The 13758-nt window shown below is 52.3% G+C and overlaps 1 pseudogene; it reads right to left on the reverse strand.

The window, feature by feature from the left end:
- Window positions 1-11622: 11622 nt before the first annotated feature.
- On the reverse strand, window positions 11623-12967 carry LOC136120414 (GTPase HRas-like; annotated as a pseudogene).
- Between the last annotated feature and the right edge of the window lie 791 nt (window positions 12968-13758).

Consider the following 13758-nt stretch of genomic DNA (forward strand, 5'->3'; position numbering starts at 1 on the left):
GCGTGGCACGTGGGGATCTTAGTTCCCTGACCAGGGATCAAACCCATGCCCCCCGCAGTGGAAGCGTGGAGTCTCAACCACTGGACTGCCAGGGAAGTCCCGGCAGGCGGATTCTTAATCACTGCGCCACCAGGGAAGTCCCTCACACACTTTAAATACAAGGGAGAGGGACTTCCCTGGTGGTCCAGTGGTTAAGACCCTGGGCTTCCACTGTAGGGAGTGCAGGTTCAATCCATGGTCGGGGAACTAAGATCACATAAGCCGCATGGGGCCAAAATACATACATACATACATGCAAGGGAGAATCATGTCATTGCCTCCCTTCTGTGACTTGTAGAATTCAATCAGTACAGTATCTTGGAGAACTTAGTGAGAGAGAAACCCAAGGCATCCTTAGCTGAACGGCAGAGAGGAGTGTTGGATTTTTCACTTCGGATGAGCCTGGGTCGTAGGGCAGGGGGATTGAAAGGTCAGTATGTGTCTAAATTACACCAGTGTTCGCAGCAAGATGGGTGGAACTAGAGACTGTCACACTAAGTGAAGTGAGTCAGAAAGAGAAAGACCAATACCGTATGACATCACTTGTATGTGGAATTTAAAAGATGACACAAATGAGCCTATCTCCGAAACAGAAACAGACTCACAGACGTAGAGAACAGACTGGTGGTTGCCAAGGGGGAGGGGGTGGGGGGAGGGATGGACTGGGAGTTTGGTATTCGCAGATGCAAACTATTATATAGAGAATGGATAAACAACAAGGTCCTACTGTAGAGCACGGGGAACTGTATTCAATACCCTGTGATACACCATAATGGACATATATATAAACTGGATCATTTTGCTGTACAGCATAAATTCACACAACATTGTAAATCAACTACACTTCAATAAAAAAAATTAAAAATTACACCAGTTGGGTCATTTGTGGAGACGTGGATGGATCTAGAGACTGTCATACAGAGAGAAGTAAGTCAGAAAGAGAAAAACAAATATCGTACACTAACGCATATATGTGGAACCTAGAAAAATGGTACAGATGAACGGGTTTGCAGGGCAGAAATAGAGACACAGATGTAGAGAACAAACGTATGGACACCAGAGGGGCAAAGCGGTGGGGTGGGGGGAGGGAGGATTGGGAGATCGGGATTGACATGTATACACTAATATGTATAAAATGGATAACTAATAAAATGGATAACTGATGCTGTATAAAAAAATAAAATAAAATTCAAAAAAAAAAAAGATTACACCAGTGTTTAACGCAGTGTGGAAAGATTTCCCTAAATTGCCGCATGATGTTTCAGGACCTGAGGGGTAGAAAAACCCAGTACAGTTCCCGCTTGGTATCCGGGGGATTGGTTCCAGGACAAACCCCCTGCCCACGACCTGGGGATACCAGAATCCATAGATGCTCAGGACCCTGATATAAAATGGCATAGTGTTTGCATATAACCTACACACATCCTGCCATAAACTTTTTTATTTTTATTATAAATTTTTAAATTTTTATTTATTTTTGGCTGCATTGGATCTTTTTTGCTGAGTGCAGGCTTTCTCTAGTTGCGGCGAGCAGGGGCTACTCTCTGTTGCGGTGCATGGGCTTCTCATTGCGGTGGTTTCTCTTGTTGCGGAGCATGGGCTCTAGGCGTGCGGGCTTCAGTAGTTGTGGCACGCAGGCTTCAGTAGTTGTGGCTCACGGGCTCTAGAGTGCAGGCTGAGTAGTTGTGGCGCATGGGCTTAGGTGCTCCAGGGCATGTGGGATCTTTCCGGACAAGGGCTTGAACCCGTGTCCCCTGCACTGGCAGGCGGATTCTTAACCACTGCGCCACCAAGGAAGCCCTCTCCCATACACTTTAAATCATCTCTAGATTACTTACAACAGCTAATACAGTAGAAGTGCTATGTAAATAGTTTTAAATGCAATGTAAATGATATGTAAATAGTTATAAATTCAAGTTTTGCTTTTTGGAACTTTCTGGAATTTTTTTTCTCCTGAGTATTTTCCATCCATGGTTGGTTGCAAGGCAGGAGATAGATGGGTCCCAGGCTGGGCAGGTGGAGTTTGTCCCCTGTGGACAGACACTCCAAAATAGCAGGAGGGAGGAGAAGCTAAGCCCTGCCCAGATAAGAGACCACATATTTCTCATTCTCGAGGTCAAGAATACCTTCCTGACTACACACGCACAGAAACGCTCCTTGAAGGTCAAAAAGGGAGGGAGTGCCACCGATATAGAAGGTGATGTCAACCTACCCATAGGCCAGTTAGCCAGAAACCATCTTGCCTAAGAGATGTGCGCCCACACATGGGAGGACCCTGAGATAAACCAAATTTGGACTCAGAACCAGGCAAAGCAAGATGACTGGCCAAAGGAGACCCAGAAGAAATGCCCCATATGAGTGATACAAACTACCACTAGGGCGCGACTTTTTCTGAGACCGCCCTGTGTCTATCCACACATACCCTTTTTCCTCCTAATAAACACTTTACTTGCTTCACTACTTGCCGTCTCTATGTGGAAATTCATTTCTACACAGCTGACGGGCCAGGGCCTTGCCACCGGCCACTGGTCTAGTGGCTAGGATTCAGCGTTGTCACTGCTGTGGCCTGACTTCAATCTCTGGCCTGGAACCGAAATCCTGCTTCAAGCCTCTGCAGGCTGAGGCCACCTGAAATCAGTTGGATCCCAGCATGTGGAACCCATGGATACCGAAGGCTGACTCTAGTGCCAAGCCCCTCATTCTGCCATCCCTGTGGCTCTCTAGTTCTGGCCAGAATCTTCGCTCTCACCCCTCCTGAGTCTTAAACACCTTGTAGGTGAAGCCTTCCCGAGGGGAGAGGGCTGTTACCACTTTGCCTTCAGACAAGAAGTCCTTGAAATTTGGCAATAATGCATCAAATGACTTAAAAGCATGCAGAGCCATAGGACATAAGTCCCTCAAGTCATGTGTCATCTACAACCCCATCTATCTTTTTTCCCTGTTTAATTTTGTTTTTTTTTTTTTTGGCTGTGCCATGCAGCTTGTGGGATCTTAGTTCCCCCATCAGGGATAGAACCCGGGCCCTTGGCAGTGAGAGCACGGAGTCCGAACCACTGGGCCGCCAGGGAATTCCCTTCCTGTTTTAAATTTCTGAGCTTCTTAAGCCTACACGCTTTCACTCGCTTCATGCTAAATAAAGGAATTTCATGTTTTGGCCTTAAAATACCATCTCCAAACTGCTAGTAACAGAACTCCTAGCAAGATAAGGAGACAATTGTCTCTCTCACTATCCCTTTTTTTCACAGCTGTAGACAAGAAGGCTGCATCGGAAATATGAATTTGCAAATGTATCTTACAAAGGGAGGCCTGTAAGACACCCATACCACAAAGATTATTTCTATGTCCCATGAAAATATCTTTAATCACTTAAGAAAAAAATTTAATTCAGACTATTTATCTTTTTAAGTTGTTGTCCTGGTCATATTAAAACCATCGGGTAGCTTCAGAAGTGTTTAAATACTCCTGAGATTTCTTTGCTAAACCTTAAGATGATTCTCGATGTTTCCCTTTTCCCATTTGGAATTGAAAGCAAACAGAACTGAAGACTCTGCTAGATTTTTTTGTTTTAATCAATTTCCAAAGTCACCCATTTAAACTAGCAATTCTAGGTGGACGGGGGGCGGGGGGGGGGCGGGAATCAAAGATATATGTACAAGAATATTCATTATAGCTTTCTCTAGAAAGAATTAGCCAATAACAGATTAAGTAAATTGTAATGTAAAACTCACAGGTATTTAATAGATCATCAAGACGGCATCTCAATTGTAAATCAACTATACTTCAATAAAATAAATTTTCTTTTAAAAAGATGGTATCAGGAATTCCCTGCTGGTCCAGTGCTTAGGACTCTGCACTTTCACTGCTGAGGGGGTGGGTTTGATCCCCGGTTGGGGGACCTGCATGCTGCACAGTGTGGCCAAAAAAAGAGACCGCATCTCAAAACTGTGGAGAAAGGACAGAGGGTTCAATAAATGGTGTTGGCATACGTGAAATAACAGAAAATATATTGGTCTCTGGCTCTGGATCCTGGCTCTGGCTCCTGAACCTGTTGTCATTTCCTGGGTGACAGGAGTCCCTTTTGTTCTAATGAGGCGACTCTGGGTGAGGCCCTGGATAGTTTCAGGATGGAGGCTAGGCGCCAGTAGGATCAAGCCATGGTGAGAAGCTTGGAACTTCAGCCCCACCCCCATCCTCAAGGAAGGGGAGAGAGGCTGGAGATTGAGCTAATGATCCATCTTGCCTACGTGATGAAGCGCCATAAAAATCCCAAAGGTTTGGAGTTCAGGGAGCTTCTGGGTTGGTGAACACGTCCACGCGCCAGGAGGGTGGTGCACCCCAACTTCATGGGGACAGAAGCTCCTGTGCTCGGGACCCTTCCGGATCTCACCCTATGTATGTCTTCATCTGGCTGTTCATCTGTATCCTTTATTATATAATAAACTCGTAGGCATGAGTAAGTGTTTCCCTGAGTTCTGTGAACTGTTTTAGCAAATTATCAAACCTGAGGAGAAGTCGTGGAAACCCCTTCTTTTTTATTTTTTTTTGCGGTACGCGGGCCTCTCACTGTTGTGGCCTCTCCCGTTGCGAAGCACAGGCTCTGGACGCGTAGGCTCAGCGGTCACAGCTCACGGGCCCAGCCGCTCCGTGGCATGTGGGATCTTCCCAGACCGGGGCACGAACCCGTGTCCCCTGCATTGGCAGGCAGACTCCCAACCACTGTGCCACCAGGGAAGCCCGAAACCCCTTCTTCAGCCACTGAGTCAGAAGTACCAGGGGCAGCCTGGGACTTGCAGTTGCCATCTGAAGTGGGGACAACCTCGTGGGACTGAGCCCTGAACCTGTGGGATCTGGGATGTGAGTATTTTTTCCTAGTAAGTTTTTGACTTTGGCCACAAAGAAGTTTATTTTATGGATTTATCAGAGTTTCATCTTCTGGCTTTAGAGCCATACTTAGGAAGGCTTTTCCTAAGAAAAGCTTAGAAAGCGACAATCCCATGGTTTCCTCAAATAACTGTATGATTTCCTTTTTTCCTCTAAGTAGCTTGTGTGTGTGTGATAAAATACACATAACATAAAACTTAACATCTTCACCATTTTTAAGCTGCCAGTTCAGTGGCACTAAGTACATGCACATTGTTGTCCAACCATCACCACCATTCATCCTCGGGTCCCTTTTCACCTTGCAAAAGGGCAACTCTGTCCCCATTAAACACTAACTCCTCATCCCCCTCCCACCTCCCCTGGAAACCTCTAATCTACATTCTGTCTCTATGACTCTGATTACGCTAGGGACCTCATCTAAATGCTATCATACCGTATTTTTCCTTTTGTGACCAGTTTCTTTCACTCAGCATATCTTCAGGTTTCATCCATGGTGTAGCAGGTGTCAGAATGTCCTTCTTTTTTAAGGCTGAATAGTATTCCATTGTATGGATGGACCACGTACATCTGAGGATGGACACAAGGGTTGTTTTTACCTTTTGGCTATTGTGACTGGTGCTGCAATGGACATGGTTGGATGAATATCTGTTGGATTCCCTGCTATCAGTTCTTTTGGATACACACCTAGGAGTGGAATTGCTGGCTCATACAGTAATTCTACACTTAGCTTTCTGAGGAATCACCAAAAACAGCAGCTGCATCATTTTACATTCCCACCAACAGTGCATTTTGTTGGGTTGCATTTTCTCCACACCCTTGTCAACACTTGTTATTTTCAAGTTTTTTTTAAATTGTAGCCACCAAAACAAGTGTGAATGCACACATCTTTTAACCCAGCAATTCTACTTTGGGGAATTTAAACTCTTCCAAACTTGCTTTTGTTAGTTCATGACATAACCTGGCCATCCTTCCATGTCGTGCATATAATTCTCGCCCTCTTGTTGATGACTGTGCTATTTCCTAAGAAGGATGGACCTGGGGTTAACTACTGTTTCCTCCTGGACATTTACACTGATTTCAATTTTTAGACACTGCCACACTGCAACAAATATACATTTTATGGGACTACTCCAAGAAATACAGTCCTTAAAACCTACTTCCAAAAACCCAGCTTTCACTCCTTAATTTGCTAAGCACCCCTGAAAGACTGGAGTATGTGGGCTGTTTGCTTTCAGACCATGCTTACAAGAGAGCTCCCGTACAGTCGGTACGTCTCTGCAAACTCTTCCCCCAAGTAATAGAGCTTTGGTGCCTGGACCCAAATTTCTGCTGAACATTTTGGAAAAGGGAATAGAGGTAGTTTCACGCTCATCTTTAATTCCAAACTGTGATTTCCCAGAGACCCTATGCCTGGGCAGTACTGAGCAGGCAGCAGGTGACCTCATCCGGTGAAAAATGAAAGACCAGCCAGCTACTTGGCTGCTGTTCCCTTGACCCACTCCCAGTTTCGTCTGATGTTCCACATTTCACTATGCAAAATGTAAGAGATGCAAAACCATGAAGACTCACACAACAGACATCCACATACCCACCCCCCAAGCTTTTCCAAGAGAGCTCAAGTCTCCAGCCCGCCCCTCCCCAAAGGCCAGAGACAGTGGTTGTCTGTCATGAATCACACCAGTGTTTAGTATGCCCTGACTCCGTGTATATCACCACAGAGAATTGGGTTTTGCTGGCTTTTAGATTTGTTTTTTTTTTTTTGCTCTTATTTAAAAATTGAAGTATAGTTGATTTACAATGTTTCAGGTATACATCAAAGTGATTCGGTTATATGTATATATCAATATCTTATTTTCCGGGGCGTGACTGTAGCCGGTACAGTGTCTTTGGTTTCCACGCCATTGATCCTTGTCAGCAGGGAGGCATCTGTTGACACATATATGGGTTTGCTGAGCCCTCTCTGTCTTTCTACACGTGTTTTTGTCGATATCCTGTAATTTTCTAAAGTCAACCATGTCCTATGCAAACAGGGAGTTTTATTTCTCCTTCCCTCCAGGGAGGAGGCTTAGACGCCCAGAGGTGGGACAGGATGGACGGGGTCCGTGGCCCGTGGGGTCTCCAGGCCAGGGTGGCTGCTGTGCTGGGGCCAGGGTTCAAGGGCGGGTGGGAGCAGGGGGCAGGAGAGGGCCGGCTGAGCAGGGTCCGGGCCCTGGGGGTGCCGCCCCTCATCCCTGCCCCTGGGGAGTGAAGGCCTGGGCTGTCGCTGCCTGTCCCGTCCCTGTGGGTCGGGGGCTGCACAGGGGGAGGGCCGTGGGCACAGAACCGGCCGAGGCCACAGTCATTTCCAATTCTGTCCTGTTTCCTGTCCTATGGGGCCCCACCTGACACCCTGACTGCGGGGCAGAAGCTGACAGCGAGTGGTGAGTTCATGTCCCCGGTCCCCAGCCACCTCGACTGCTGGGACTGGTCAGGGGCGCCTGGCACGGAGGGTCCACCCAGTCCCGTTGGCTTGGGCTCCGGCCCTTCCTGTCATGAGGACGGAAGGCAGGGGTGACGGATGGGAAAGTCTGCTGATTCCTGCCCTTCTGGACAGTCCTGGAGCCCGTGCCCCGGCCCCTCAGTCTGTACCCTGAGCCACTACTAGACGGAGTTGGGGGGCAAATCTGGGGAGCACCCATCTGCTCCAGCTCCTCTGGGTGCAGAGGAGGAGTGGGACACCCCCCACCCCACCCCAGGCACGTACAGGCCTCCTCGGGAGCCAGAGCTGGAGGGGGACACCTGCACCAGGTGACGTGGTGGAACCAGGCCGACAGCACAGGGAGGCTGGTGTGCCCACGCAGGGCCTTATTCACGTTGCTCTGCTTTAGTGGGATCTTAGTTCTGAGAAGTTACAGACCCCCGAGGGCCCTCCTTGCAGGAACTTGACCACGTGCCTAGCCTGCCGACCCCTCACCACGACTGGGTGTGGGGGGCAGTCAGAGACCACACGGGGTGCCGTGCCCTGAGGACGTGCGCGACCAGAGTCGGTGACATGGAGGAGCCCCGAGAAGATGTCGTGCCAGCTGTTTCGGGACTTAGAGGAGCTGATTCGAAAGTTCACATGCAGAGTAACTAAGTGAGAACTGCTGGGAAAACCCTGTAAACGCGTGGAAGAGGGACTAGGCACGCCAGCTACAAGACACAGATAAAGGTTACACTAATGCTACCATAATTACCAAAAGCCTTTCCAAGTCAGACAAAATCCTGGATTCCACTTTAAAAACTGGCTGATTCAACCACATGAAAATCAAGTATCTGCATGGGGGAAAATCCCTAATCAAACTCAAAGAAACTATGAAACCGGGGGAAATATTTACAGTTCTAATGCCCTTAATGGGTGAGGACTTTCTACAAATCAATTTCTTACAAGGCAAAAATATGAGAAATGATAAGGGAGACTTCACAAAAAAAAGGAAGGAATGATAAAATATGCTTGTTCACCTCGCTCCTAAGAGATGTGCACATTGGCACCAAATTAATGTCACCGTGTCCGTCTCACCTCAGCAGCGAGGTCACAGCTATGAGGGAAGGTCGAGGGATCTCAGAGGGTTCTGGTTGGGGGTCATCAGGTACCATGAACACACTGTTAAAGCTAAGAGCGTGGAGGTGACAGACAGCATCCTCTACAGGTGGGAAGAGCATGAGCTTGGAGCCCTCCGTTGGCCCTTGTGGATTTGCCAGATCAGAAAAACATCAGAAACTCATGAGTTCCATGAGTAAGGAACTTTAATAAAAGCATGATGGAAAGCAGCGACAAGTACAACCGTATCTAAATGTAAAACTGTCATTCTGCAAAAGACACAGTTAAGAGAATGAAAAAGCTACAGACTGGGAGAAAAGATTTGCTAATCGTATACCTAATGAAAGACTCGTGCAGAATAAGAAGCAAAGTGCTGGCGAGGACGTGGAGCAACAGGAACTCCCGTCCAGCACCGGTGGGGATGCATATGGCGCAGCCACCGTGGGAGACAGCTTGACCGTTTCTTACAAAACCACACACATGTGCTCACCATGTGCTCAGCAATCATGCTCCTTTGGATTTACCCAAAGGACTTGAAAACATACATCCACGTAAAGCCTGCGTGCAACCTTCACTGCTCTGCTCATGACCGTTAACAACTGGAAGCAACCAAGATGATCTTCAAAGAGGGAACGGAAAGACCGCGGGATTCCATGAAACGGACTACGATTCAGGGACACAAGGGAACCAGCTATTGATTCACTCAAAGCACGGGTGAGTCTTAGACTTGTTTTGCTAAGTGAAAGAATCCAGACCCACGTATGACTCCATTCACAGGACGTTCTGGAAAAGGCGCAACCCCGGGAGGATAAGGAGCAGTGGCTGCCGGGGCTGCGAGGCTGGGGGCTGACGCTGGAGCGCGGGTGCGGCGGCCCCACCCTTGTGTGAAAACCCACGGGCCGTGCATCCCAGAGACTGAGCTGTTCTGTATGCAAACTGAAAAAATAAAGTCAAAGCTCGTCACACGGTATACCTGGGATCTATGCGTTTCCTTACATGTACACTTTACCCCTGAAAAATGTTTCACACTGAGGTGTCCTGAAGAGTTCACTGCTTTTTTGCCTTATTTCTTAAACACACCTGTTTTGTCATGCGGGTTTGTCAGACAATATGAAACCAAGAGCATTAGCATGAAACAAGCACCCCTGTGTGCCCTTCCCCAGGCAGCAAGCCCATTCCACGTGCTGGCAGCCTACTCCGTGTATGACACCGTGAGTAGCCCTGCGCCCAGGCCCTGCCCCTTCCAGGGGGTTCTACGCGATGGTAAGGATGCAGGCGCACAGGGTCACAGAGATGATGTAGGGGGCTCCCCAATCTTAGACTGAGTAGAAAGGCTGGGGTGCAGACTCCACGTTTCAGGACAGAAACAGCACCTAATTCCTGGGTTGATGAGACCCGCACTTGACGGGTCTGCCAGGTGCTCACCGCAGCAGAAAGGTTTTTTAACAATTAGCTCGAGGCCTAACAAGCATTGCTGTTGTCATGAAACTTGAGTTTTGATCCTGAAGATGCCACATTATTAATCGAAATCTTAGCAGGGATGAACGTTTCCAGTAACCCAGACTCCTGTGGGGCCCCAAGGGAGGTAGCCCCCACCCCATCTGCTCTTTCCAGAACATTCCCTCAAGGAACATCAGCTCCATGTCTGGCCTGCCGGTCCACAGCCCAGGACAGCCCTCAGGATTGGCTGTTGCCACGGCGATGGAATTCCCTCCCAAACCTCCCAGTGAACCATGAGGCCACAGGCAAGTGGCCCGCGGACATCAGCTTTCAGCCAGAAGGCTGGGTCCCTTCCCCTGCAGCGCCTGGCCGGACCACCCCCAGGGCCGTACGACAGGCCTGGCCCTGCAACCCCACTGAGGCCCCCTGCTGAAGACAGTGCCGCCAGGCCCAGGACGCTCCTCCTGCCCTGTGGCACCTGCAGCCAGCGCCCCTCCCAGGGCAGTGACCAGCATGGCCACAGCGGAGCCAGGGTGGCGCCCCAAGAGCTGCCCCAAGGCCGCGCACGTGCCTACAACCCCCTGACGTCTGTGTCCCCAGAGAAGCTGGACACACAGGGGCCTCCAGAAGACAAGGTGACTGTGAGCACAGCGACCCCGAGGCCCCGGGAAGCCAGCGACGCGCCCCACTGCTTCACGCTGGCCTTCCCGCGGTACGGTGCCCCCCTTGCACGGCACAAGGCCCTGACCCTGAAGGGCTTGGCCTGGCCTGCATTTGGGCCCCGGGAGGGCAGGCGCGCCATGAGCACCCCGCCAGCCAGAATGGTACCTAAAGGGGCCACCCGGGCCAGTCCAGAATTCTGGCCCAAGGCCAGGCGGGCCCTCTCAGAGCCGCACATGACCATCTGGGGCCTAGACATGCCCTACAAGGACACTTCGGTGACCTGAGGTGGCTCTGGGAGCAACAGGCCACCTCCACCGAGGGGGTGGCAGGGGCAGGTGGGCCGACCGCACCCCCATACACATAAGGAGGCAGGGCTGGCCCGATGGCAGAGCCCACGCAGCCATCTGGGCCCCACGAGGCAGAGCAGAGGGCACTCTGGGCGGGCTGGACCCAACAGGCTGCACCCTTGCCTTTGCCAAAGTCAGTTACTGCCTTTCAGGGTCCCCAAAACTCAGGAGATACGACCCCAGCCGGAGTCCAAATGAGCTCCCCGCCCCCAGAGCCCTTCCCTATGAAAGCCTCCCTCCCAGAGGAAGGGACACCCTTTGTCTTAGTTTCCCCCTTTGCTGGTTGAAGGTGAATAGTTTCATGTGTTACGTGCTAGACTGGCCCATTCTTGCAGCACCCAGGGGGTCTCTGCAGGACGCACCCAGGGCCCCCAGAGACAGAGGGGCCACCAGCAGGACCAAGCTGAGGTTCCCACATGCCTCCTGGGGGGCCACATGCACAACGGCCTCCTGGACTCAGCCGAACACCAGGGTCAAGCCCATCAGGTACTCTACAGTGACTCAGCACGTGCCCAGTGAGCCAGTATGGGGCTGAGGAGAGTGATAGCCGGGGGCCAGCGGCATCAGTTCACGACAGTCTGTGCAAGGTGTCCCCGCAAACCCATGGTCCCTCCGTCACCTACCTGGGCGGGCCAGAGCATCCTTCCCTGCATCCTCCCTGCTGGTGCCTCTTCCACGCCTGTCGCCTGTGCCTCAGTCGGGAGAGCAGGCCCTGCAACTCAGGCAGCCCAGGCCACGCCCATGGAGCGGGCGGGCCCAGCTTGCTCGCCTTGTGCTGCCGGCTCTTGTGCTCCAGCTTGTAGAAGGCATCCTCCACGCCCTGGCAAGAGGGGGCCAGCTCGTTGGGGAGACCACTGCCTTGGCCTCAAGTGGAACCCCAGCCCCTTCCTCACCCCGCCCTGCAAACGTGGAGCTGGGCCCTGCCCATCTTGATCCCCAGGGCCACCCCGTTGGGAGGCTTGTCCTCAGCAACTCCCCCATGGCCTCCTGGGGGGTTGGGCCGATTGGGACCTCCTTGCTGCTCTGGGGGTACAGGGCTTGGGGCCCCAGGGTCACCGCTCCAGCCTGGTCAGGGCAGCTCTCTCTGGGGACCTCCACATCCCCTGGGAGCTGTGTTGGCCCAGACCCGGACACTGGCCTCCCTCGCTGTCCTGACGTCCAGGGAGACTTACAGCGTGAGGGGCTGCTGGGCAACAGGGGTCCCAGAGGGTCCCAGAGGGTCCTGGAGCTGGACCCAGAGCCAGAGCGGCTGCCCTGCGTCGAGGGATAGGGGGCAGTGAGAGCTGACCCTGGGCGGGGCGGGGGGTAGCTCCGGCTCACCTGGCACTTCTTGGCCGAAGTCTCCATGTAGGGGATGCCATAGCTGCGGGTCAGGTCCTGGGCCTGCCAACACTCCACGGTACACGTGGCCAGGTCACACTTGTTCCCCAACAGCACCCTGGGCGTGTCGTCCGATTCCTTCAACCACTCAATCTGCTCCCTGCAAGGGGGAAGGTGTGAGTTGGCCGGTGGGCTGTGGGCTCGGCTACACCCGGGACACGCAGAGAGCGGACGGGAGGCCCCCAAGGGTTGCCAGGCAGCTCACCTGTTCTGGCGGATGTCCTCGAAGGATCTGGCCCTTGAAGGACTTGGCGTCGTTGACGGCAAACAGAGGAAGCCCTCCCAGGTGCACGTGTACTGGGCCCGCACGGCGCTGTACTCCTCCCGGCCCACCGTGTCCAGCATGCCCAGCAGGTGGACCACTTGCTTCTGGTGGGAGTCCTGGGGAGGACACTGCTTAGAGACAGCCGGCCCTCTAGGGATGGGACCCTCCCTCGCTCCTCTCATGCCCCCCAGGACCAATGACAAGGAGACCCCTCCTGCAGTGTGGGTGGGAGACAAGCCCGTGTCAGGAGCTGGGCTGGGGACGGGAGCCGGGCTGGCTCACCTCTATGGTGGGAAAGTACTCATCCACAGAGTGGTTCTGGATGAGCTGGATGGTCAGGGCACTCTTCCCCACGCCTCTGGCACCCACCACTGTGAGCTCATACTCCATCATCAGTCCTCGAGGGACCGCAGCACAAGGCACTGCAGTGGTCTCCTGTCCCGTCCGCCAAGGAAGCCTCACACACCACGGCCAGACCACGCAGGGCACACCCACTGAGTTCCCTGCGCCAGCATGCCCAGGCCTGGCCTGCCCTCTGTGCCCAGACAGGTAGCAGGGGCCCCAGCCAGAAGGGTGGCCCAGACGCTCATCTGTGGCACCTCCAGCCCAGAGGTGGGGGCGGGGGGGTCGGTCCTACCTCCAGCTGCACTTAATGACTGTGTGAGAGAAGCAGGGAGCCGGCCCCCTCAAACACAGGGCAGACAGCTGAGAGCATCTCCCAAGCAAGCACCTGAATTAGAAGCTGCTGGGTAGGCAAAAGGCCTGAACTGGAGGTGCCGCGGGCTGAGGGTACCAGTGTCCCCACGAGAACAGGCCTTGCCACAGTGGAGGGCACAGCAGTGTGCCGGGACTGGCAAGTGGCAGCCGACAAGCAGCTCCAGCCACCCCCCACCTGGCATGCTGGTGCATCTGACAAGTATTCACCGAGCGCCTGCTGCACACCAGGTGCTGCTCCAGGCAGAGGGTGACAGGCAGACAGAAAGAATCCCTGCCCTGGCAGGATGGGGCTCTGCTCCACGGAAAAGATCTACATAAAGGGGAAATAAAGGGAAACCCACGAGGCCCCAATGCCAGAAGAAGTTTGGAAAACATAAGGCAGGTGAGGAGGTGGGCAGGCGGGGGCCAGAGCTCCAGGAAGCAGAAGGTGATCACAGGAAAAGACTCAAAGGAGGTGTGGGGACAGG

Source organism: Phocoena phocoena, chromosome 3, assembly GCF_963924675.1.
Source record: "Phocoena phocoena chromosome 3, mPhoPho1.1, whole genome shotgun sequence".
NCBI lineage: Eukaryota > Metazoa > Chordata > Mammalia > Artiodactyla > Phocoenidae > Phocoena > Phocoena phocoena.